The sequence below is a fragment of the Canis lupus genome, chromosome 9, assembly GCF_011100685.1.
Source record: "Canis lupus familiaris isolate Mischka breed German Shepherd chromosome 9, alternate assembly UU_Cfam_GSD_1.0, whole genome shotgun sequence".
Taxonomy (NCBI): Eukaryota; Metazoa; Chordata; class Mammalia; order Carnivora; family Canidae; genus Canis; species Canis lupus.
In genome coordinates, this window is record NC_049230.1 from 57,526,180 (window position 1) to 57,553,078 (window position 26,899).

A 26,899-nucleotide genomic window follows, 5' to 3' on the forward strand; every position below is an offset into this window, starting at 1 on the left:
ACAGAGATAAGTATTCTTGGTAGGGTCACTCAACATGTGTGGAGGTATGTGTTAGCCTAGGACAGATTCTTGAATGATAATCCTCATTCACTGTCATACAAATATTTACTGAGAATCTATGATTTTGTTCCTCCTGTGCCGGTCATGAGGGATGCTATGATGAAATATGTCTATGCTCAGGTTCCTTCTAGTTTAGTACATTGTCTTTCAGTGAGGTGAGTGAGCTAGGAAGATGATAGAATCACAAGGAGGACTTAAAATAACACTGTTTGGAGACCCAGACATCTTCTTAGCTCAAGGGCAACTTTAGCTTTCCTGGATTGTATAAGGTCCAGCACAGATCACATGCACATGTGGTGCTTAATACATGCTCATTGAAGGTGATGATAATGTATTGAGATAAGGAAAATCCCAAACCACACTCTAGGGATGTGGTTCAGGGGTGGAATGCATTAGAAAGAGTCCCTGTGAGAGAAGGCTAAAGGAATTGAGGTTCCCTATACTATATCATGGAGAAAAGAATGGTATGGACAAAATTGTTTTCTTCAAATATCTAAAGAGATATCGCTCATATGTTTCAAGCATTAGTTCTTGTCTACTTGGGACAGGACATGAGGGGATTATCTTAAATAACAACAGGAGGGACTTATCTACCAACAGTGAGGGAACCTAGCTGAAAGGATTGTGAGATGGTAGAAGGCTTCGTGATTTTGAGAAAGGATGTAGTTATTTTAGGAACAGGGGCTGATGATTATTATTGGGGAAGTGTAGAGCTTGAGACCTCCAAGTCAGCCAATTACTAGCTGTATGATCACAAGGAAGTGATTTTACCTTTCTGGGGGTCAGTTACTTGATTTATTAAGTGGGGTAATAACAGTATTTATTTATTGGATTGTTGTGCGGATTAAATTAGATTAGGTATAAAAAGGCATTAGGAGTATCTGTGCCAAGCACAGACTAAGGTTCAACCAATGATGGATGCTATTCATTGCTGATAATCAATGTTGGTTCTACCCGGGGAAAACAAACCAACCACCACCACCACTCTACACATAAACATAAACTGTCTTTTCAGAGACATCAAACAAATACTGCTGTGTATTGTTACTTAAAGTCTCATCAAAAACACATGTTGTGAACACTCAGAAAGTGAAATAAATACGTGATTAAAATAATGGAGTCAGTAGAGTGAAGTGGTTAAGAGCATGGAGTCAATAAAATATGTGAGCACTTAGAACAGTGCCTGCCACCTAGGAATTGTTTGCCACAGTGCAAGCTAAGGTCAATTTTTAAGTGAGAGCTTCAAAAATGACCTATACGAGTTCTCAGGTGGGAGAAATTGCTCCAAGTTAGTGTGCACCAAAAAAAAAGAGTGGATAAGGTTTGAATGCACTTAATCAGAAGATCTCAGTTGTCTCAAGCAATGAGCAATTATTCATTATTTAGATGTCCTAAGCTCTTATTTTTAAAACATTTGCAAACACTACTTTGAATATCCTCCTTGTCAGCTTCGAAGAAAGACATTTGTCTCTGATATTTTGAATACATCCAAGAAACAGTCCTCTACATTGTGATTGTGTTCTATAAACTTGACTTCATAGCAATTATAACTCTGCAGCACATTTAACTTACTAATATTTATTGAAATATTTTTAGCTGCAAAAACATTTTATGTTCACTATTATTTATTAATGCCCTGTTTTAAAATATTACACATAAAATTTATTCCAGTGCACATTAGTAAATAAATTATGCTTGTAATTTCTAATGCATTTTTAATTATAAATTTATCCATGTCTACCTTTATTTATGATAGTAGTGTCTCACTGTTGAACATACTGTATATTAATGGAGACACTGTTAATTATGCAGTCTTAGAAGTTGCATTCGACAAAACATACGAGTCTGTTTTTTTTATATCCTAAGTCCTGTTAACATCAATTAATTTAGGAGTTGGCACTCACAGTAGTAGTAGCTAACCTTCAGAGCAAGAAAAGATACTCTTAGCAACTGGTTACAGGGCCTGGATTTGGGGAAAAGACTGCAATTATATATAAATGTAGGCAGAGAAATGCTATCTAATGCCAGCCAGATGTTTCATTTTCACCCCAAGTATCTAAAAAGGGATACTGGGCAGCCCTTGTGGCGCAGCGGTTTAGCGCCGCCTTCAGTCCAGGGCGTGATCCTGGAGACTCAGGATCGAGTCCCACCTTGGGCTCCCTGCGTGGAGCCTGCTTCTCCCTCTGCCTGTGTCTCTGCCCCTCTCTGTCTCTATGAATAAATAAATAAATAATCTTTAAATAAAATAAAAAGGGATACTTATCAGAAATAATATTCAGTACAAAAACAATAGAACAAAGCTCAGTGAATCTCTGCTGAGCCCCCAGAACTGATCTGTACTTAAATGGTATCTGCAAAGCATTGTTTTAAGATTTTCCTGTTGGCTAATGTTGTTTCCTTACCACCCACCAAACTCACCATATTATAAACAATACGTTTACTTTTAAAATTCTTCACATTTGAATGTTATTTTAATGTGAAAAAAATACTATATTGCTCTGTAATTGTACAGTTCTTGGGGGCTTCCTTAAATTTTTTTTTTTTTTTTTAAGAAGGGCTGGGGGCTCAATTGGTGAAGTGTCTGACTCTTTTTTTTTTTTTTAAGATTTTTAATTTATTTATTCATGAGAGACACAGAATGAGAGAGGCAGAGGGAGAAGCAGGCTCCGTGTAGGAAGCCCCATGTGGGACTTGATCCCAGGACCCCAGGATTATGTCCTGGGCCGAAGGCAGGCTCTGAACTGCTGAGCTACCCAGGCGTGCCCCTTAAAATAGTTTGAAAGGATTTTTGACACCTAATTTACTGTTGTCCTGAAATTGCTTTGTACCATAAGAGTGTAAATTCCTATGTTTTCCCTATGAGAGGAAAAAAAACCTATTTTGAAAGGAGAGGAAACCTAAATTGGGGAAATAGCAAGGAAACATATTCACATATATAAAATATTAAGAACACACATTTGTGGAGAAACTAGATGGTGCCTCTATTTTCCCACATCTCTGGCAGGACTTGAAAGAGCATTGCTTTCATCCTTTTAACGTTTACTCTCAGCTCGTTGTCACAGGCTTGGCAAAGTGGTATTTTCCATGTGCAAATTCTGCTTATACAAAATAAGATTTCTGATTATTTCATTTCATGTGCATGTTTTGAGCATCTTTTCATTCAACACACATTTTACCAAGTGTTTATAGTATCTTAAGATTTTAGCATAAAAAGAAATAACAAACGTTCCTTTCCTTATGGCTTGTCAGAGAGACATATGTATCTTGAAAGAACAGAAAATGTGGTAAATATTGAATACAAAGAATGAGGCTCTTCATGTGGTCTAATAGGAGAGGTGATCTGGGAAAGCTTCCTGGAGGAAGCAGTATATATGAGTTGGGTCTTCAAGAATGAATAGAATATCCTTAGAAATGGTTATAATGCCGTGTGTGTATTAAAAGTACCTTGGGGTTGGGACGCCAGGGGGCACAGTCTTTTGGGTGGCCAACTCTTGGTTTCTGCCAGGTGGCAATCTTGAAGTTGTGAGATTGAGCCCTGCATTGGTCTCTGTGCTCAGCATGGAGTCTGCTCGGGACTCTTTCTCCTTCTGCCCCTACCCCACTAAAAATAAATAAATCTTGGGGCACCTGGGTGGCTCAGTCGGTTAAGCAACTGTCAAGGCTCAGGTCATGATCTCAGGGTCCTGGGATTGAGCCCCACATCTGGCTTCCTGCCCAGCAGGGAGTCTGCTTCTCCCTTTCTCTGCTCATGCTCTCTCTCTCTTTGAACCTCCATCCTCTACCATGGTCATCTCCGTGCAATTGGTCTGTCTACTCTCCTCCTCATCTACCTACCTTCCTAATACTGTTCCAGTTGGTTTCCTTTTCACCCTGTCTGTCCACCATCTTGGGAGCTTTTGAGGTCCACATGGCATCTCAGTTCCTTGATGCTCTCTCTCTCTCTTTTTAGATTTTATTTATTTGAGAGAGAGAGAGAACGAGAGAGAGAGAGAGAGAGAGAGAGCATGACAGCGGTGGGGAGGGGCACAGGGAAGTTTTTCCGAGCAGACTCTGAGCTAAGCACAGAGCCCCACTTGGGGCTCAATCTGACAACCCTGAGATCATGACTTGAGCTGAAATCAAGAGTTGAGCATTTAACTGACTGAACCACCCCAGTGCCCCTGCCTTAATTTCAATAACTTATCCCTCCATTCTACTTCAGCCAGGACCTCACTCTCACACGGCTCTACATCTAGGTTATTGACATCCATTTCTGAGGGTAACCTCTATCTTCCTGCCTTACTTTACTAGTAGCCTTCATCACGTATGTTCTGGGACCTACAGGCCAGTGACATGAGCCTTTCTGGAATTCTCTGATATACCTATTCAGCATCCATTCTGTGGCCCTATAAAAAAAGCACTCTAAAAAGCTATGGTCTTGGGGGATCCCTGGGTGGCTCAGCGGTTTAGCGCCTGCCTTCAGCCCAGGGCGTGATCTTGGAGTCCCGGGATCGAGCCCCATGTTGGGGCTCCCGGTATAGAGCCTGCTTCTCCCTCTGCCTGTCTCTGCCTCTCTCTCTCTATGTCTATCATGAATAAATAAATAAGATCTCTTTAAGGAAAAAAAAAAAAAAAGCTAAAAAAAAAAAAAAAAAGCTAAGGTCTTAAGCTCTTTGACCCCATCACACCTGTCTGGCAAACTATTTTTATGGATTAACCAAATTAGCTTACTCTTTGTGTGCCTCTATCTTGACTGTTGAAACTAACAGTTTTAGAAAAATCACCCAAACCATTATATTAGTATCACCATAAATTCAGTCTCCATTCTCCGTGGGATCCTCAACATTGTCCTTGAAACATTGTCCTTGAAACCTTATCATATTCCCCTGCACTCCAACTTGCTCACTATTTCAAATCCACTCAAGCTTGACTATAGTTTTCATGAAGGTGGAGTCCCTGTCTGGTTTTTTTCACCACTGAATCTCCAGTGCCTAGGATAAGCTTATATGCACTCAGTAAGTACCTGTCCATTGACGGAGGTGTAGTAGTAGTGGTAAGTGTATCATGTAAATGTTAGCTATGTGCCAGTCTCTATTCTATGCAAGTCATAGGTATTAACTCACTTAATCCTCATGACAACCCAATTAGGTTAGTTAGGACTTTTGGCGTTTTCATTTTACAGCTAAGGAAATTTATAGGAGGGACGCCTGCGTGGCTCAGCGGTTGAGCATCTGCCTTCAGCCCGGGGCATGATCTTGGAGTCCTGGGATCGAGTCCCACATCGAGCTCCCTGCATGGAGCCTGCTTCTCCCTCTGCCTGTGTCTCTGCCTCTCTCTCTCTCTCTCTGTCTTTCATGAATAAATAAAATCTTTAAAAAAAAAAAAAGGGGAAATATATAGGGGCTGCCTGAAGAATGAAGTCACAACACTTGTGAAAGGTACAGTTCCTCAGAACCTGTAAAAACTTGGGTTCACTTGAGTTCAGTTTTAGGTAGGTTAGGTTTTATGTGTCTGAGGAAGAAATAGCAGCTCTGCGTCAGACTGGAGGTCAAGAGGGAAGTGAAAATGAAGACTAATATTTAGGAGGGGAGCTAACCTGGTGACTTTGGAAACGGATTTTCAAACCTTGTTCACACACTTTGCTTTCGCAGAGCACCTCCAACAGGTCCCCAGTGGAACTGTGGCGTTGTGTGTGCAAAAGAGCATTTGGGTGTCAAGGTGGTTGTGGTTGTTTTTTTTTTTTCCTGTATGAGCTAAGAGATCAATCACATATTTGAAAACATGGGGGAGGATATGTGGAGTATTTGTTGGTGACTTCAATGTTGTGTGATGTTGCCCTGGGGCCTCCTCCCTCCCCTTTTTCTTTTTGCCAAGGTGCATTTTTGAGAGGCTTTCTAGGCCATCTCTTAGGAGAGAGATCATATTGCACAACCCGGGTCTTTCTTTCCCCTTCACGGTGTCTTCCTCCAACCATTCTGTCAGGAGACACAAGGCCAACAGCGAGCTCCTGTTCTGTGCCAGTCCTCTTAGCTCATGGAAACCTCCCTTCAGTTCTTTAAAAAAAAAAAAAAAATTTTTTTCATTTTTGAAATATAGAAATCTGAAATATTGAAATTTGAAATATTGAAATATAGACGACACACACACACACACACACACAATCACTTCCCTGCAGTTCTTGAGGAAGATAGTTATTCCCATTTTACAGATAATAGAGGTAACAACTAACATTCTTACTAGGTGTTTACGTCGGGCACTGTGCTAAATGCTTTACAAGTATCGTCCCATTCGATTCTCACAGGAATACTCTAAAATCGGAACTACTGGGGAACCCTGGGTGGCTTAGCGGTTTGGCACCTGCCTTTGGTCCAGGGTGTGATCCTGGAGTCCCGGGATCAAGTCCCACATCAGGCTCCAGGCATGGAGCCTGCTTCTCCCTCTGCCTGTGTCTCTGCCTCTCTCTCAATCTCTCAGTCTGTGTCTCTCATGAATAAATAAATAAAATATTTAAAAAAAAAATAAATAAAATCGGAACTACTGTCCGGATGACACAACCGACAGCCAGGACAGGGGTCTTTCCGAGGCTACACAAGGTGCGGTTGGCATTTGAACCCAAGTCTTCGTGACCTAGAGGCGGAGCTGTCTCATCACTCATTTCTGGATGGGTTGAGGGCTTCTTTCCATGCAGAACCAAGGAAATGTGAGCGCGAACCCCAATGCTGATCCCTATCCGACGCGAATCCACGGATCAGCGCGTCCCGCCGCATCCCCAGCTCGCAAGCTCCGACCCCGGCCTCACACCGACCGCAGAAGGGCCGCGCATGCGTACCACCACGTCCCGCTCGGCCCCGCCCCCCGGGAGGGCTCCTCTCCGAGCCGTCGGCTCTGGGGCTTGCGCACTGCGCACTACGTCCCCAGCTCCGGCTTCTTCCCGGTCGGGGACTTCCGGTGCGCGGGGTGCGGTTCCGGGTCGTGGCGCGACTTGGGGCAACAGGGTTGCTGCTCCGGCGGCGGCGTTGGTGGCGGCGGCGGCGAGCGACGGGGGCATGAGGGCGAGCCAGAAAAACGGCAGTTGAACCGGCGGGGAGGAGCGCCAGTCCCCGAGGATTCCGAGAGTGCGGAGGCCGGGGCAGGGACCGGGAGGCGCGGGGAAGCCGGGCCCTTCCCTCAGGAACGTATCCCCGGGCCGATCCGACCCGTAGTGTGGCAGCAGCTTCAGGTAAAGGTTGCCCCAGCCGCTAGCTTCCTCGCTCACTCTCGGGTCAACCTACCCGAGGAGCCAAGCGGCCCTTCTGGGCGCTGCCCTGCGTCGGTAGCCTGCCTGGCCCTTGATCAGGGCTTCATTGAGCATCCGTTTCCTGATCTTTTCCAGAACTGGAGGCTGCTGTGAGCCTGACAGCTTGGGTGTCTGATTGGGGGAGGAGAAGCCCGTGGACTGGGTAGTGTTGGGTGGGGGGGAGGGTTGGCTCTGACAGTTTCTGGTCCTACCACCTGGCAACATGTAGTTGTCCTAATCTTCGTAACATGAAAATTGTGTTTAAAGCATTGTCTCTGTGGTCCCTGTTTCCTTAGCGTTCCTTTTCCACAATTGTCCCAAAGGAGTAAGCGGCCTCGCAACACTTTTTTTTTTTTTTTTATTTTTTATTTCTAGCTGGAGTGCTGCTGGAACTTGGATTCAGCTTTTTATGAGAATGGCAAAGGGGTCTTCTAAATCTGGTTAAGGCTAAACGAACAAACAAAAAACAAAAAAGTAGTTTAAACAAGATTATTACTTTTAACTGGAGACTCAAAAGTTGACTCAGAAATTGGTTGAGATTTTATTTGGAATGAATGCACCTAATTTTTGAAGCCTGTTCCATACAGTACTTGGCACGGTGCGAAGCATCATGTTTTAAACCAAAACCATCGAAGTTCAAAGCTTCCCAGATGTGAACAAATGGAGACAGGTCTTAACACATGGCAGTTCAAACAAAGTCAACATTCTCATTCTATGTCTCACAAGTAAAAGGGGTGGATTGTTCATTTAAAATCCTAGTATAACAGGAAAAGTTGGCACCATGTTTTATTCCTCATTCGGTGAGCCCATACAAGGTGCTTAGTCAATGCTGAAAGAATTCTTGATGAACATTGATTATTGTGTTCATCTTTTTCAGTTTACACACTTGCTGGGGCCTGCGAGGCATGCTTGTGGCCCCTTTGTCATTTAGCTTTATGCTCATATCTACTTTCAATCACTGTGGTGCCAGGCTACTCACATTCTACGCCTCTTGATGTGGCTCCAGCTATGCTTGAAAAAGTCCCCTTCCTTAATTCTATACCCTGATCCTTTACTCTAGATAAGTAGCACCTCAGATCCCATTTGTTTTCTCTTTGTCCATTGTTTTTTTGTAGGACATTCTCCTTGCCTAGATTTCTCCTTTTGTTTCTACTCATTGAGATGTTACCTAGGGCCCAGCAGAAATTGGTCTCCCTCCACCAATTTGAGACAACCCCAGTTGGGAAAGATTTCTTTTTTGGAATCCTATAAATACTCATATCTATAATAATTTCACTTAGCAAACATTTACTGAACACATACACATGCACCAGGTACCATGCTAGACAATGTATGGATAAGTAAGACTCAGTCCTTGCCTGTGGGGAGCTCAATTTAGTGAGAGAGATAAGGAAATAATTTCAAGACAGTGATAAGTACACTGTGTGAAGGTACTTTCTGTGATGCAGTGATAGCATGGGGGTGAGGGGGGGTATTAACTTTCGAGGAGTGTGCTATGATCAGGTAATGCTTCATGATGTGGTTATTTACCATGTGCTGAAACTATATTTAGGTTTCTCTTAATCATTTTAGCCTCAATTTACAGATTAGGAAGATTCGGGATAAATTACACATTTGGTACGAGACAGGCAGGATTTAACCCCACGTCTGTCCCATGCCTACATCTGTGCATTTTTCATTATGTGTTTCCTTCTTTCACACACCATAACACTATATACAAGTATATATTGAAGAAACTATAAAAGAGAAAAAATATGAATGCCAAAATGAATGTTACAGAGAGTCTTTTATTTTATTATTATTATTATTATTTATTATTTTTAAAGATTTTTTATTTTATTCATGAGAGACAGAGAGAGAGAGAGAGAGAGGTGGAGACACAGGCAGAGAGAGAAGCAGGCTCCGTGCAGGGAGCCTGATGTGGGACTCGATCCCAGATCTCCAGAATCAGGCCCTGGGCTGAAGGCAGCGCTAAACTGCTGAGCCACCAGGGCTTCCCGAGAGTCTTTTTTTTTTTTTTTTTTAATAAAGATTTTTATTTATTTATTCATGATAGATATATATATAGAGAGAGGCAGAGAGACACAGGCAGAGGGAGAGGCAGGCTCCATGCAGGGACCTGACATGGGTCTCGATCCCGGGTCTCCAGGACTGTGCCCTGGGCCAAAGGCAGGCGCTAAACCACTGAGCCATCCAGGGATCCCCCCTCCCCCAGAAGAGTCTTTTAAATGTAGAGAAAACTGTGATCTTTCAAGGCGAGAAGGTAGTAGGTGGGTCAGTTCAACTTTCAATATAAGAATGGAAGACCTTCTATAGAGAATAACGTGGTCTCTGGATTTAATTCCTGTCCCTACTCTTATTCCTTGACCTTTGGCAAGTTTCTTAATTCCAGTCATTATTTTCTTCAAGTATGGGTTGGTATAGGGGGATAATATTGATCTCATGGAGTGTTGTGAATATTTAATGAGCTAATTTGGATAAAATTCCTGATACACGGTAAGGTCTTCCGAAATGATAGTTGTAAGATGCAAAGATGCAATGTCTATGATGATTTTAGAGTGGCGAGTAGACCAGACTGCATAAAACAAACCATTGCTTCTTTTAGTGAGGATACTGGGAGGTAAATTGAAGGGTCAGTAGGTCAGAGTCTGAGGGTTTCAGTGTCAGTCAAGAGAGGTAAAAATTCAGTTTCTATTCATAATTTTTCCAGTTAATAAATGCTTTGAGGATCTCTCATTCATTCAGCAATGCCAGGGAAAATGTTAGACCCTGGGGATGCAAAAAGGAATAAAACCAGGTGCCCACCCTGAGGTGGTTGACATTCTAGTGGGGGAGATGTAAGCATGTGCAGGTGAACTGTGGTAAAGTGCTGGAGGTACTATGATAGCAGTCCCCATAGGGTATTATAGAGCACAAAGGAAGAAACACTGATCATGGTAGCTGAGCACTTACTGTGTGCTAGCATTGTCTCATTCTTGTACAGACAGGTGTTGTTAGCATCCTGTTTCTACAGATGAGGAAACTAGAGCACAGAGAAGTTAAATAAGTACCTAGAGTTTATGCAGCTGTAGGAGCTTTAAGTAGAGGAGATTGCTAGACTTTGGCATCTTTAGTTTTCTTTGTGATGTGAATGGTGGATGGGGATCCTCTGAAGACACTTCAGAGAGATGCTATGCTAGCCTTGAGCCATAGTTTTGTGGTAGCTTTGGTTTGCCTTCAGTACGCTAGGCAGCAGGGATGGTGAGGAGTGAATGTGGCCCCCCTGAAGCTCATGGTCTCATCTGTCACAGTAAGTATATATATAGTGAGGTGGGGGCTTGTTTTGTTTGTTGACTCATATCTGAAGACTTTAGAAACTTGCAGTTCAATGGATTTGTATATATTTCAGGGGAAGAAAATTTGCTGGAAATGTGTTATTCAGATATGTAGGCCTTATTGTTAAGGACATAGCAATAGACACCAAATTATTATACAACAGGGAATTCTGTCACATTGCATTTTTCCCCATAGGAGGCCCTGACCTTGTGTATTCTGTGGGCTTGCCGTTTTGAGAAGTTTTGAGTCAAAAGTTAGTGTGTTTCAGTTTGTGTTAAATTTAAATAATTGAACACTTATATTTTAGTCATTGTTAAATGTTTTTGTATATCTTATTTCCTTCAGTCCTTGTGGTTCTGTGAGATAGTTGTTATTAGTTAGTTGTTATTACACCCTCACTGAACACATGAACAACCTGAGGCTTAGTGGTTAAATACATAGCCCAACTCACATAGCTAGTGAGCGATAATATCAGAAAAAAATTGGCCAAAAAAGAGTAAACAAATATTTATTAGTTCCTTTTTGAGCATATACGTCAGGGTTCTCCAGCTCAAGTGCCCACGATAAAGAGTAGGACAGACCTTGGTGAATCGGGTGGCATGTGACCAGTCTAAAGGTAGCAGTTGCTGCTCAGCTCCAGTTGCTTATTGCTGTGTGAGGAGGGGGTGTGGTGGCCCTGGATATTCTGAGGGATAATATTCTTTTTGTTCTTTCTATAATTTTATTTTTTTCTTTCTATAATTTAAAAAAAATATTTTAATCCCAATGAGGGATAATACTCATTTTTGGGGGGTGAAGGGGTACAGTATTCTTTTTTGGGGGGGCACAGTATTCTTGAGGGAGCATTCAAGAGATGCTGAAAATCTGGATTTTAATGTATTTAATTTTAAAATTCGCCATTAAAAAATTATTACAGAGACCAAAACACATATGTACATAAAGTCCAGGCTGCCTGATTATGAGGAGATGTCCTTGTGATACTTTGGTTTTGTGTTCTTAGCACTTTAAATGCTACCAGATTCTTGTCTGTTTTGGTCCTCTCTATAGTATATGAAGTGAACAAGGAGGTTAATCATAACCTCTTGAGATGAAGAAACTGGTACCCAGTGAATGACAGTTGAGTAGAAAGTGTGTAGCAGATTGAGAGGGACTTGAATTCTGAATACAGTATGCCACTTAACAGCCTTTTGATTTTGGTCATTTTTGAATCTTTGTATCTTTCTCCCATCTGGATGATAATGAGGAACTCAACTCAAGTCTTGCTGAGGTGTTTCCAGGATGCCAAGCTTCCTGATTCTAATTGACACTGTTAAAAGTCACACAACTGATTACTGGTAGACCCCAATGGAGAATGGTTCAAATCTAAAATGCTGCTCCTTCATTTTTAATGGCAGGTAGGGAGCCACTGCTCAGCTTTTCCCTCTGTTCTTTGTTCATCACTAATTCTGGGAAAGGATCTTGATGGGCCAAATGCATACAGTGGTTTGTTGATTATATATACACAAGATTGAAAAGAGGCATAGAGACACTCAGCATAGTGAGATATATGGTCAGGGAGTTCCCAGCCCAAGAGTTTAGTTTATTTTTATTTTAATATTTGGCTTCCAGAAGGTGAAAATTGAAGAAATAATGTTCTTCTAGATACTTGTTTTCATTCATAGTCTATTATATAAGGAAATAGGATAGAATATAAAAATGAAGAAAATAAATCCTGACCAGTCACTCAAAATTTATTATTTCTAGTTGGCAGCAATCTAGATATACAGAGGAAATAGATTTAATATAGGAAACAAAATTTGGACCCAAAGAAGAAAACAGTTTTAAGTAATTGAAAATGAGAAAGATGGGAGAAACCACTTAAAAACAAAACATAAATTCTGGAAACAGCAAGAAAGTACTAGAATAACTATTGGAATTAGATTATAGTAATTGCTTTTGAGATAAGTTGAATACTATGTCACATTTACTCCTAAATATATGTAGTATTAGATTCATATCCTATACTCAAGTATATTTTTATATGTTTGAGTATATTTTTACTTAATGTTTTTAAATTTTTTTTTATTTTTTAATTTTTATTTATTTATGATAGTCACAGAGAGAGAGAGAGAGAGAGAGGCAGAGACATAGGCAGAGGGAGAAGCAGGCTCCATGCACCAGGAGCCTGACGTGGGATTCGATCCCGGGTCTCCAGGATCGCGCCCTGGGCCAAAGGCAGGTGCTAAACCGCTGCACCACCCAGGGATTCCTTACTTAATGTTTTTATTGATGCAGACAAAATGGACTGGATATGTAAAACTTAAAAAAAAATAACATTTTTTAGTTCCCTGTGGACTCATTTTAAGATACTGTATTATATATAAGTACTCTTTTACTAGAGAAGATGGTAGAAAATTGTTGGAAGGAATGGTTTTCTTTTTAAAACAGTAAATTTTAAATCTGAACTTTAGTTGCTGACGTAAAGGAGACTAACAGAGAAGACCTGAGTTTGAATCTTGAAGCAGTGTGAGGTGGGGCTTCAGAGTCCCAGCCACCTGGATTGGAATGCTGGCTCTGTCAGTTATTAACTGTGATCTGGACAGTCTGTAAACTGAAGACAACACAGCCAGTCTCATCTGGTGCTTGGGAGAATTAAATGAAACCATTTATGTCAGAGTACCTGGTACTATGATGCTTCTGGAGAGATGGAGGTCTAGTATGCAGGGCCATAACACGTTCAGATTGAGCATAATGTGATGAGAAATGACTGGAGGGGTTGTGGAGAAAGATTCATTTTCATGCTGGATCATGGGATGAGTCTCATTCATTTCTAGTTGTGCACTTACCAACATGAAAATGAGTCTTCATTTACATACAACACCTCAGCTCATCAAGTGCCCTCCTTAATCCTCATCACACTTTTAACCTATCCCCTTGCCCATGTCCCCTCGCAGCCCTCAGTTTGTTCTCTGTAGTTAAGAATCTGTTTAATGGTTTGCCTCTGTTTTTCCTCCTTATGTTTATATGTTTTGTAGAAATTTTTGCTAAAGAAATAGAGATGTAGAAAAATAATTATGTTGCAAAATGTTCATTGCAGCGGTACTTATATCAACAAAAATTAGAAACAACTTTACTAGTCAACAAAGAGAAATTATGGAAAGGCCATCGGATGGAAGTATTATGCAGTCATCTTAGGTGTTCTAGAAGAATTTTGTGACATATTAATATGTTCATCATGTAATATATAGTGAAAAAGATATAAGATTATATAAAGTACCATCTCAATTATGTCAAACATATGCAAAGGAAAAGAAGAAATAGATGGTGAGATTATAGGTCTTTATACTTTTCTGTTTTCTTTTTTTTTTTTTTAATTTTTATTTATTTATGATAGTCACAGAGAGAGAGAGAGAGAGAGAGAGGCAGAGACACAGGCAGAGACACAGGCAGAGGGAGAAGCAGGCTCCATGCACCGGGAGCCCGACGTGGGATTCGATCCCGGGTCTCCAGGATCGCGCCCTGGGCCAGAGGCAGGCGCCAAACCGGTGCACCACCCAGGGATCCCACTTTTCTCTGTTTTCCAAAGTATTCTCTGATAAATATAAATTATTTTTAATAGAGTCATTTTAATTTAAGCTTAGTATTAAGAAATATGAGTAGAAAAAATGAAATGAGTAGAGCCAGTGAAAATAATTTCGATAAAAAACTTCGCTAATGCGGGTGATCCGAAGATATAAATGGATTGTTATTTTCAAGTTCGTTTTCACCTCAGTTGGTTTACATTTAGAATATGGTTTCATGTGTGTTGACAAATGATGTTGAGGTTCCCAGGCTAGCCTTTCTCTTCTACCCCAAAATCCTATGTAAGACAATATCATGGAAGAAGAGTTTTATTTGTGTTGGTGATACCAGTGTTCCAGTGCTACCATCACCTTGTCAGTGGCCAGTGGGACAGTGGTAGCCTTGTGACAGCTGTCTCTCAGAGTATTCTCCTATCTCTGTGAGGTTGGACATTGGTATATGGAGCTTTTATATGAATTGAATGCTTAGATATTGGGAAGTGCTATTTTGGTATGAGAAATTATAAGTGTGATTTTCTTTTTTTAAGAAAAAAATTAAAGGTCAAAGTTTGGGTTTTAGGTTTTCTGGTAACAGTATTCAAAAAAGTATGAATATTAGAATGTCATGATGAATTGGTGCTTTTCTCATTGTCACATATTTCATAATTGAAATTGCAATAGTTTCAGCATGTACAGATCAGCAAGATGGCCAGTTAGGGTTGTTGTTGTCATGACCGTCGTTGTAAATGGTAATTCTCCTATATACAACATAAAAAACATGCAAAAATTTTAACGATGTATTTGAGAATATTTAAATTAGGAAAATGCCAGGCAAGATGTTTCTTTTTGTAAACTGCTTCTGTCCAAAGCATTCTGTATATTATCAGAATGAAAAATGACAGCACTTTGTCATCTGTTCAAATTGATATTGCACTCTATGCAATGACAGCTGAAAAGGCCCACAGGTGCCATATAAAGAGGTGACCATGTTGTCATATTTCATTTCGGCATCCCTCTGCAAAGCCATAATTACCTAATTAGGTTGTTAATTAGGAGATTAGCATTTCACTGTATTGATAGAATGCTCTTTACCGGCGTGGGGCTAGATACAGATTTGTCTGCCCTAATTTATAATCTCTGCCTTTTTTGTACTTATTTATTTGCTTAAATTCCTGATGTGGGGCAATTTGGTTTACCTGAGAAACAGTTTGTTTATAAGTTAATGAAGCTTTGATCACTGGATTGAACTTGCTGAGTTAAAAATGTGAAAAGAATTAGAAGGGTGGTCGCATCCCCAAAACGATAATAAAATTTTTTAGTTGGTAGTATCTGTAAGCTTGTTAGCATAGGCAAAAAACACATTATAAGAAATAAAATTGTTGGTATAAAAAAAATCCAAAATACAAAAACTAAATCTGAATTGTGATAGATTTATTTATCCTAAACTAGGTGAAGGCAATTAGTTATCTTGAGTAACAAATGTCTGTCATTTACACCAGAGAGTTATAAGATGTGTTAAGTATTTTGAACATGTTTCAGAAACTGAAACTTGGTTAATGACTTTGGAACAAATATATTCAGTCTTCTGTTTAGACTTCCTTAGATAGTCAATCATGCATCAGGGTTTATTTCATTTGTTTCTTCTATCAGTCTGTGCTTGGAACATTCTCTTCTCACGGCCTTTGCAGTCCTGAGTGCTTCTGGAATTTGAAGTATTTCACGGTAAACTTCATTTGGTGAACTATGTGGAGTAAGTGGCGTTTCTATCAAGTGTGTCTAACCTTTTTTTGTGGGAGCATGGGTGGGGGCCAGCAAAATAATGTTTTTCACATATTTTCACTGCAGTGCGTACTTTGACTATAATGTTTGTAATTTGCATTGTATATACCTTTTCTGCTCTTAAGGAGATTAAGAGTTTTAGAAGCACAGTATTAGGAGCACCATTCCCACTGTGGTAGTAGTTTAGCTTCTATTGATATAATCAAAATTAGAGCTATTTTGATTATAAAAAGTGCATGTGGACTTAAGTCCTTTTTCCACACAGTTGTTACGAAGAATTACATTTTCTTGTATCTGTAATGTTCCTTACAGTTAAAAAATATTTTAAAATATTTGTATATGAAGAATATATCATGTAAAATAAATATCATGTCTTCGGTCAGTATCTGCTGACTATACGTGAGGCACTAGGCCTTTGTCTGGGAATTGAGCAATGAATGCTCTGGACGCTGTGTCTGCTATCATGGGACTTGTAGTTGAGTACAGACTAGTTTGAGAAATGTTTAGTAGCGAGAATCAAGGTGAGTATGGAGGAGTACCTACTCTGGACTTAAGGTCAGACCTTCCTGGAGCAGGTGGTCTGACTTGAGATCTGAAGGGTGAAGGAGAAAACAGCTGGATGGAAGGACAGAGAAAACCGTTGTTGAGATGCCTGGGTGGCTCAGTGGTTGAGTGCCTGCCTTTGGCTCAGGGCGTGACCCTGGAGTCCCGGGATCGAGTCCCATGTCAGGCTCCCTGCATGGAGCCTGCTTCTCCCTCTGCCTGTGTCTCTGCCTCTCTCTCTCTCTGTGTGTATCTTTCATGAATAAATAAATAAAATCTTTAAAAAAAAAAAAAAGAAAAAGAAGACCGTTGTACACAGAGGGAGTATATATTCAAAGGCTTGAAAAAACCTGAAACTTGAGTTTGGCTAGAGTAAAAAGAAGGAAAGGGTAAGTAGAAGACAGAGTTGTAGATATAAGCAAAGTTCAGTTTAATAAAGGGTTTAGGAAGGATTTTAAGACAAGTTAGTAAATAAGTTAGATGAGAGATGGTGGCTTGCATAGGTTATGGAGATAAAAGTAAATAAAATCTAAAGCGAGAAAAAGATGCATAGGATTAATTAAGTGTAAGCTTCACAGAAAGAAAGGGGTCAAGGATTCAAATTTGGACATTGTAATTATTTTATAATTTTAAGTGTGAGAATGTGTTTTAGTACATCATAGAGAAGAGATCATGAGACTTCTTTTCCAATATGACTAAAACATGTACAGTACAACCAACTAGTTTTCTTTCAGGTGAATTGGGAAGAATACTTATATTTGAGTGTCACTTTTGTTTCCTACATTGTGACAGCAGCTCTGTGGGGTATGGAATAATATTTTACTGAGGTCCAGAGAAATTGCAGTTTTCGGTTACTGGGTGGTAGAATTGGGAGCACACAGCAGCTCTTCATAGCCTTGTGTTTTCTACCATGCCATGTGCCTTTCTTGTTTTATCCCCTTCTGTTTGTTTATTCCAAAGTGAAGAGAAGAAGTACTCCCCTAGGACCAATAGCTCAGTAGGTTGCTGACAGAGGCATTGTGTTGTTAACTCTATGGCTTCTTCTGCCTAGCTCTAGTGTGGATTAAAGTGTTGTCTGGTGCTTTGGTAGGAGAAGCTGCTCCATGGCCTGAGTGTTTGTCAGCAAAGTCCAAGATTATTATTATTTTTTTCTCTTTAAAATTTTTTTTTATTGGGTTCAATTGCCAAAAAGTCCAAGATTCTGTTGGGATTTCTGGCACTAGGATTTAATCTTCCTCAACTAGAAATGTAGATTAGCTACCTCCACACAAGTTCACTAACATATATGAAAGTTCTCCTCCTTTTCCTGGGGAAAAGACTTGGAAACTCCCATTTTTGCATGAGGACTTTACTTTCTGATGTGATCAACATATATTGCAAAGTGCTTAAAAAATTTCATGATTACAGTTGCCATGACTGTTCAGTTAAATGATTTGTTGGCATCATTATGCTAGAATCTCCTGAAATAGAAGAAATCTAGGATGCAGTATGGATTCTAGCCTTCCTGTGTTTCTACCCCCTCATTTTAAAAATTGGGATATGATTCTTTTTTTTTTTTTTAAGATTTTATTTATTTATTCATAGAGACACACAGAGAGAGAGAGGCAGAGACACAGGCAGAGGGAGAAGCAGACTCCATGCAGGGAGAGTCCGACTTGGGACTCTATCCCCGGTCTCCAGGACCATGCCCCGGGCTGCAGGTGGTGCTAAACCGCTGCACCACTGGGGCTGCCTGGGATATGATTCTTCAACCGTAAAATTCATCCCTCTAAAGTGTAAATTTTTTTTTTAAGATTTTATTTATTTATTCATGAGAGAAGAATGTAGGACTTGATCCCAGGATCAAGAATGTGGAGCCTAATGTGGGACTTGATCCCAGGATGCCAGAATCATGACCTGAGCTGAAGGCAGACACTCAACTACTGAGCCACCCAGGTGCCCCAAAAGTGTACAATTTAATAGTTTTTTGCATATTCACAAAGTTGTATAATCATCACCCCTATCAAATTATATGTAGTGATGATGATTCCCCTCCTCTTTGGCTATTGTGAATAATACTGCTCTGAACATTCCTATGCAAGTTTTTGTGGGGACATATGTTTTCTGTTCTTTTGGAAAGGATTGCTGGGTCCTATGGTAACTTTGCCATATGAAGATGGCAGACATTTTCAAAAGTGGCTGTACCATTTTACATTCCCACCAGCAGTATAAGGTCTGCCCCCTTTTTGCTTCTACTCTCTTCAGGCTTTGTTGCTCTGGTATGGGCTGGAAGCAAACGTAGGCTCTAGAAATTCATGAGCTTTTGGCTTGGTAAACAGGAAATATTCCATTTTTCTTGTTCTACCAGGTTTATTCTTTAAGTATATGTGTACCAGGCTCTATATTGGGTATTAGTGACAGGAAATCAAAGAAGGCTTTTTTTTTTTTTTTTTTTTTTTTTTGTCTTTTCCTCTCAAGAACTTCCTACTCCAGTGTGTGGAACTTCTTATTAGGTAATGAGGGGAGAGGGAAAAGCCAGTGAAGAAAGTAAGTGCCTAGGAATTTGTGAATTTCCACAGCATGGATCTTTATTTTAGAATCTAGGCAAAGATTGACTTGGTTTTCACCAGCTTCTTGGGTTTCTTTTTCTTGCCCCATCCTTTAACTCTTGCTATTCCTTGGATTTGTTCCTAAATTACTACTCTTTCTGACATATTTTCCCTGGGTAAGCTCATTCACACCTATGACTTCATCTGTCATTTATATGTTGATATCTTCCAAATTTGTTCAGATCTTTCTCCTAGGCTTCAGATTTGCATATCCTTTGTGTGTCACTTGTATGTTGTAGTCTCCCAAATTCACTCAGACCTCATTCCTGGGCTATCAGGTTTACATCATGATGAATCTCTATTTTAATCTCCATAGATATCTTAAATTCATTGTATGTGAAACATAATTCCTAATTTTCCCTCTACTTGTTAAGCTGTTCCTGCTTGTGAGTTTACAGTTTCATCTGTTGGCACTATCACGCAGGCCATAGACTCTGCCCTTCTTTTTAACTCTCCACATCCATTCAGTCACTAAGTTCTAGCAATTTTATCTTCTATATATTTCTTAAGTTTTTAGATCTTTCACTGCCTTCAGATTTCATCATCTTTCCCTGAGCTGTAGTCACAGCTTCATAACTAATCTTATGTCCTGTCCATCAGATTAATCTTTGCACCTGTGAGAACAGTCTCTGAAATACTCATCTAATCAGCAGCTTTGAACTCTGTGTAGTTTCAGTTACTGAATATGTGTTCTGCTGTTTCTTGTTTTAGTGCCTTAACTCATGTTGTCTCTTCTTGGAACGGATGAGTTTGTCTCTTTGACTCTACTTCCAATCATCCAACTTCACATCTTTGAAAATTCATCTGAGGACAAGAAATAATTGGGATAATAGTAGACATTTATATAATGCTTACCATGGGCCAGACACTGTTCTATGCTCATAACATATATGATTTCATTAAATCCTCACAACAATCCTATGAGGTAGGCACCAAAATTATTCCTGTTTACAGATGCAGAAACAGAGGCCCTCAAATTGTTACTTTCCTTAAGTCCTACCGTGAGTGAATAGCTGAGTTCAGATTTAAACCCAGGCAGTCTTTTTTTTTTTTTTTTTTAAGATCTATTTATTCAGAGAGAGAGAGGCAGAGACACAGGCAGAGGGAGAAGCAGGTTCCATGCAGGGAGCCCGACGTGGGACTCGATCCCCGGTCTCCAGGATCATACCCCGGGCATTAGGCGGCGCTAAACCACTGCTGCTCTGAACCCAGGCAGTCTTATGCTTCATTGCTTGCTCTTTGTTTTCCCTACCTATTCCTATCTACTCTTTGTCAACACACCTGATTCTCTCTGCCTCCCCAACCTCAAAAGTTAAGTATCTTCTTCCTGCTTCTGTAATAACCCATGCATGGCCTGATGTTAATCTCTAGTCCATAGGCTAGATCTGGAGCAAATTTTATTTTAAATATTTTTGACCAAGGAGACAGCATTGTAGATTATTTAATTGCCAGCTCTCCCCCCCCTCCCAGCCCCCCATTATTCTTAAGGTAATGAAGTTGGAAGTGATCACTTCCCATTTTCTTGATCTTAGTCATCTCTGTGAAGCCTTGTCCTAATATTTAGTTTCATTTAGTTTCCGAATATTTAGTTTCATTTAGTTATTTTTCCTTTGTTTCTCCATAGTACTTTATTATAGAATCCCCTACCATCATTCTCATTCTTTTTAAAAAATTCTTTATTTAAATTCAGTATAACTAATTTATAGTGTGTTATTAGTTTCAGAGATAGAATTTAGTGATTCATCAGTTGCATACAATACCCAGTGCTCATGATGTCAAGTGCACTCCTTAATGATCATCACCTAGTTACCTCATTCCCCCCCACCCCTGTTTCTCCCGCAACCCTGTTTGTTTCCTGTAGTTAGTCTCTTACTATTTGCCTCCCTCTCTGTTTTCGTCTTACTTTCTTTTTCCTTCCCTTCCCCTATGTCCATTTGTTTTGTTTCTTAAATTCCACATATGAGTAAACTCTTTATTGTGACCATTTATGTACTTTTCTCCTTTTCTTTTTTCTTTTTTTTTTTTTAAGATTTTATTTTATTTATTCATGAGAGACACAGAGCAAGAGAGAGGGAGGCAGAGGAGAAGCAGGCTCCATGCAGGGAGTCCCATGGGACTCGATCCCGGGTCTCCAGGATCACGCCCTGGGCTGCAGGTGGCGCTAAACTGCTGGGCCACCAGGGCTGCCTCTTTTCTCCTTTTCTTGATTCCCTTGCTTGCCTCTTGGGGATAGGGAATAAGACTTCCTACTTTATATTCCTAACTGTCAGCATGGAGTAGGTTGAATGAACTTGTTGAATGAACAGGGAAGTCTGCTTGTACCCATACCTATAGATGAGTGAGAGAAGAGGATTAAGAGGAGTGTGATGAAATGGACTTACATTGGAAATTCAAGGCAGTGCATAGTAATTGTGTGGAGCAGGAATTCTGGAGCCAGGTTGCATAGTTTATCCTGGCTCCACCTTTTACAAATTTTGTGACCTTGGGTGAGTCTGTGCCTCAATTTACTGAATTGTAAGATGTAAGTAGTAATAGAATCTACCTCACAATTTTGTAAGTGATGTCTGAGTGCTTGTTAAACGAGTAACCTTCTGGAATCCAGAGAATTGATTATTCTATATAAATTGTATTTGTAAAACACTTCTACCCTAACTGTATAACATTATAGGCAGAATGAAGCCAGTCTTGCTGCCCTATCCTCATTTTGATCCATGTGGTGATGGTTTAAAAAGGAAAAAAAAAATAGACTAGAAGGTTGTAAAAAAAAAAAAAAATAGCTGGCAGCGTAGTTTTGTTAATAACAATAATAGTAATTATCATTTATTGAGGTTATGAAAGCTCCATTCAAATGAAAGTACAAAGCACCTTTCAAAATCACATAAAAATAGTTTGAGGATTATCTGCTAGTTTAGATTATCTCATTGGTACCCTTCATTCATTAGAAGTTGAATGAATGAGTTTGTAAGTATTCTTTTAATAAGTATCCCTATGAAGTGGAGAGGACATAGAGTATAGATATTTCCCTCCTGAAGAATACCTGACTCCCTTCATGTCATGCCATTGTTAGTCCGGAGACAGCTAGAGACAATAACCTGGAACTGCAGATGTAATGTTTACTCTTACAGTTCTAGAAACCATTTTTTATACATTAATAGCATTAAAAAACAACAACTGGTAGCGATAATGCCCATTCAACTCCATCAAGACTATTCAGCCCACTCAGTTTTGTAGTGGGTTTGCTGCCAGAATGTCAATACTATTAAAATCTTAGTCAGAAAAGGAATTCCTTGTACTTCTATTCTTAGAGTCTGAACCATGGCACAATGATATAAGTAAAACTTGCAATGGAATTCTTTTTTTCCTTTGAAGCAAAAACACAAAACTTTTTAGTTGGACTCTAGGGTAAACTCCCAACCATGCCTCCTCCTCCTTACATGTACTTGGAATAGAGTTTGAGAGCTGAAAGGTACTTTGTATAGTTCAAACTCCTCATGTAACAGATGCAGAAATGGACTTATATGTAGAACAGGTTAAAAGGGGCTTAAAGAAGTGACTTGTCAAAAGCCTTGTAATTAGGTCCCTGGTAATTAGGGAATTGGAATTCAGGTTTCCTGAGTGGTACTTGCACTAAACTGTGTTGCTTACATTAATTGATGATATGGTTAACCTGGGAGCCAGGTAAGTGGAAGCATAACTTTCTTGAATTCTTCTATTTGTTTAAGCAAACTTCAATCATCAAGGAAACAATAAAAGGAAAATAAATCTTAGATTGTAGGGGGATACTTATCCACTGAACCAGCACCATGGATAAGGGATCTTTTTTGGGAAAATGGCGCAATCCTTTGGGAACAAGAAAGATCCATTTGTTTGTTCATTCCATGCTGAGCTCTTATTGGATGCCAGCCATATTCTACTGCAATCTGGCAGGACAGTGATGAATAAGACAGTGTCCTTAAGGAGCTTAGGGTTTAGAAGAGACAACCAACATATAAATTTTTTTTTTTAAAAAAAGCAACAATGTGGGAGCGCTTGGGCTGCGCGCAGAGCAGGCTCGGGAGGGAAGTCCCGAGACAAAGAGAGCGCCGCCTCCGCCGCCACCGCCGCCACCTCGTCTGCCCCGCTCGCTGGGCCGCGGCCGCCCGAGGGACTTTGAACGTGTCGGGGATCGCCCTCAGCAGACTCGCCCAGGAGAGGAAAGCCTGGAGAAAGGGCCACCCGTTTGGCTTTGTGGGTGTCCCGACAAAGAATCCAGACAGCACGATGAACCTCATGAACTGGGAGTGTGCCATTCCAGGGAAGAAAGGGACCCCCTGGGAAGGAGGCTTGTTTAAAGTACGGATGCTTTTCAAAGATGATTATCCATCCTCACCCCCAAAATGTAAATTCGAGCCACCGCTGTTTCACCCGAACGTGTACCCTTCGGGCACAGTGTGCCTGTCCATCCTCGAGGAGGACAAGGACTGGAGGCCAGCCATCACAATTCAGTAGATCTTGTTAGGAATACAGGAACTTCTAAATGAACCAAATATCCAGGACCCAGCTCAAGCAGAGGCCTACACGATTTACTGCCAAAACAGTGGAGTACGAGAAGAAGGTTCGAGCACAAGCCAAGAAGTTCGCACCTTCATAAGTGGCAAAGGCGCGGCAGCGTAAGAAGGAAGGGATTGGTTTGGCAAGAACTTGTTTACAACATTTTTGCAAATCTAACGTTGCTCTGTCCAATTACTAGTCACCTGGGAGGGTGGGCGGGCGCCACGGTCCATTTCCGCCACTGGCACGCAGTCCTCGACTCGCTGAGCTCCCCGGTTTTTCATACAGGGTCTCTTCCTTCAGTCTTTTGTATTTTTGATCGTTATGTAAAACTTGCTTTTATTTTAATATTGATGTCAGTATTTCAACTGCTGTAAAATTATAAACTTTTATACTTCGATGAGCCCCGAGGAGCTAGTTTCCTTTGCTCGCGGATGCAGGCATGCTTCCCACCCGCCGTGTAGAGCTACCCATAGCCTCCCGCCGGCCTCCCGCCTCGCTCCCGCAGAGCCCGGTTGTGTTGCTTATGAGCCTCAGATCCAAAGGCAGCCGGCGTCTCGTTCCCGCATCACTTCCTTTGTGTTTTTTTTTTTTTTTTCCTTTGTGTTTATATGGCGTTTTGTCTGTGTTGCTGTTGAGGAAATAAACTGTTTATATATATAAAAAAAGCAACAATGTGATTAGTTCATTCATTCATTCATTTATTCATTCCTTCAAACTTTAATATAGCAGCCAGAGAGAATCTTTTATTTAATTTAATTAATTAGTTAACTAATTAGTTAATTTAAAGATTTTATTTATTTATTTATGAGAGACAGAGAGAGAAAGAGAGGCAGAGACACAGGCAGAGGGAGAAGCAGGCTCCATGCAGGGAGCCGGACATGGGACTCCATCCCAGGTCCCTAGGATCATGCCCTGGGCCCACCGTGGCGCTAAACCACTGAGCCACTGGGCTGTCCTGAGGGAATCTTTTAAAATGTGGGTTAGATCATATCACAATCCTCGGTAATTCTCTACTTAGAGAAAAAGAAGAGTTCTTAGAATGACCTATAACACTGTACATGTTTGCTCCACTCTTCCAGGTATCATCCTCTACTACTTAACTTCCTTGCTGGACTCCTTGCTACTTCTTGAAGAGTATACTACCCTCACTTGGCAAAGCACTTCCCTTCAGAAGTTTACATGGCTTGTTCTCTTACCTCCTTCAAATGTTAACTCAAATGTCAGGTTCTCAGTGAAGTGTTCCTAGACTACTTTATTTACAGTTGCAGCCCTGGCCCACCACCTGACATGCCCATCTCTCTTCCCGGTGCTGTCTTTTTCCATAGCACTAATAATTTACTGTATACTTACTTCTCTGTTTTGTTAGTCTCCCTCATTAGAATGTGAACTCCATGAGGGCAGGACTTTCTGCTTTATATTCTCTTGTACTCTTTGCATCTAGAATAGTGCCTGGCACATACTAGGCTTCAATACATATTTGTTCAATGAATAAATTCAACAAATACATAGTACCTACTACTAACAGGCAATGTGCAGGATTAACTATTTGGTGGAAGTAGTGACAAAATGCAGTGCAATGGGACCACAAAGAAGAGAGCAGTTAACCTGGTTTGTAGGATTCTTTGGGGAGGTTCCTGGAAGAATTGACCGTTAAGCTGGGATTTGAAGAATGAGTAGGAGGTAGTGAGAGTGAATAGGCTTCAGATCAAGTTTGGTGGAATGTGATTTGTCTTTTGTTTTTATTATAGTAATTTGGACTTTGATTTTCCTTTGGACTTTGGTTTTGTTAAAATTTCAGTAAACAGATACTAGAAGTTGAACTTGTTTAGTACCTTAGAAGATTTGAGCATATATTTTAATAGCAAAGTTGTATAGTTTAGTCTCAGTATCAATGAAACTGTTCTAAGGGGGCTGGAAATTACCCCAAATTTAGTGGCTTCATATAGCATATCACAGCAGGATTTCTCAACCTTGGCATCATTGATATTGGCCTTTTTTGGGGGTATAATCCTTTGTTATAGGTGCTGTTCTGTGCATTATAAGATGTTAAACAACATCCCTGTCTTTTATCCACTAGATACTAACAATGTGACAGCTAGAAATATCACCAGACATTGCCAAATGTCCCCTGGGGAACAAAATTGCCTTCCAGTTGAGAACCACCACATTAGAACCACTACATTATTGTTGGGGTCTAGGAATTCTCCTGCCTTTAGCAACTTTACAAATGATGGGAAGGGGGAGAGAGATCTTAATACAGTAACCACATTTCTGATTCTAGAATTGGATCAAAAAGTTGAATTGAAATTGGCAGTTCCTTATACATGATATTCATATAACTAACTTTATTTGAAGGTAGAAATAAAGTGCTTTTAAAACAGTTTGGGCTTTGCAAATTGGAGGAGAGTTCACAGGATGAGATTCTTGAGTTGTACTTTGAAGAGTAAAGTCTGTAATGGGGAGGAGCACATCTCAAGGGTATTATCATTACCAAAGGCTGAACCATGTTCAGAGAGTTCTGGGAGTTGCCTGCTGGGGAGAAGGCGTAGGTGAGTAAAACTCAGTTGTAGAGAGTCTTAAATGTGTATGAAAGCAAAGGAGTCTAAGCTGTTTTCCTGCACTATTTTCATCTCTATTGCTGCATAACAGAATACCACAAACTTAGTGGCTTAAAACAATACAAATTTATGTCTTTTAGTGGGTCAGAAGTCATGGCTTCATCTGGATTTTCTGTTGAGGGTCTCAAAAGGATTATATTAAACTGTCAGCTGGCTCCAGCCTCATTTGGAGGCTTGACTAGGGAAAGATCTCTTTCCAAGCTCCTTTACGTTGTTGTTGGAATTCATTTCCTTGTAGCTATATGATTGAGGTCCTCATTTTCTTGCTACCTGTCAACTGGGGCCACTCTCAGCTCCTATGGGCCATTCTCAGGTCCTTGCCTTATATTGTGCCATAACTTGGCTGTTTGTTTCTTTGAGGTCAGCAGGAAAATTTCTCTTTTCAGATACCTAGGATGGAATTTTATATAACAGAAAGTAATCAAGGTTGTAACTTCTTCCCCATCTCCCCCCAACACTTTTGCTGTATATTCTGTTGGCTAAGTTTTATCCACGCTCAAGGGGTGGGCATGATGTAATTGCATGGATATCAAGGGACAGGAATTTCTGGAGCCATCTTAGAATTCTGGCTACCATACACACTTTTAGCTCCTTGAAGGCAGTGGCCTTTTTTCATTTTTTGCTCAGCCTTATATATCTCTGGTGCCTGGCACATAGTAAGTGCTTTAT

The 26,899-nt window shown here is 40.4% G+C and overlaps 1 protein-coding gene and 1 pseudogene across 7 annotated transcripts in view; both read left to right on the forward strand.

The window, feature by feature from the left end:
• The first annotated feature begins 6,983 nt into the window (after positions 1 to 6,983).
• MAPKAP1 (MAPK associated protein 1) overlaps positions 6,984 to 26,899 on the forward strand; it is a 252,740-nt gene continuing 232,824 nt past the window's right edge. For 2 of the 7 annotated variants that reach the window (XM_038549352.1, XM_038549348.1), the window contains exon 1: positions 6,984 to 7,258. The gene's annotated coding sequence lies outside the window, so the exon portion shown is untranslated. Of the gene's footprint in view, positions 7,259 to 13,182; positions 13,321 to 15,819; positions 15,920 to 26,899 lie in introns of those variants that run through there. The other 5 variants (XM_038549349.1, XM_038549353.1, XM_038549357.1 and 2 more) reach the window with 5 other exon arrangements.
• On the forward strand, positions 21,257 to 24,234 carry LOC119873372 (annotated as a pseudogene).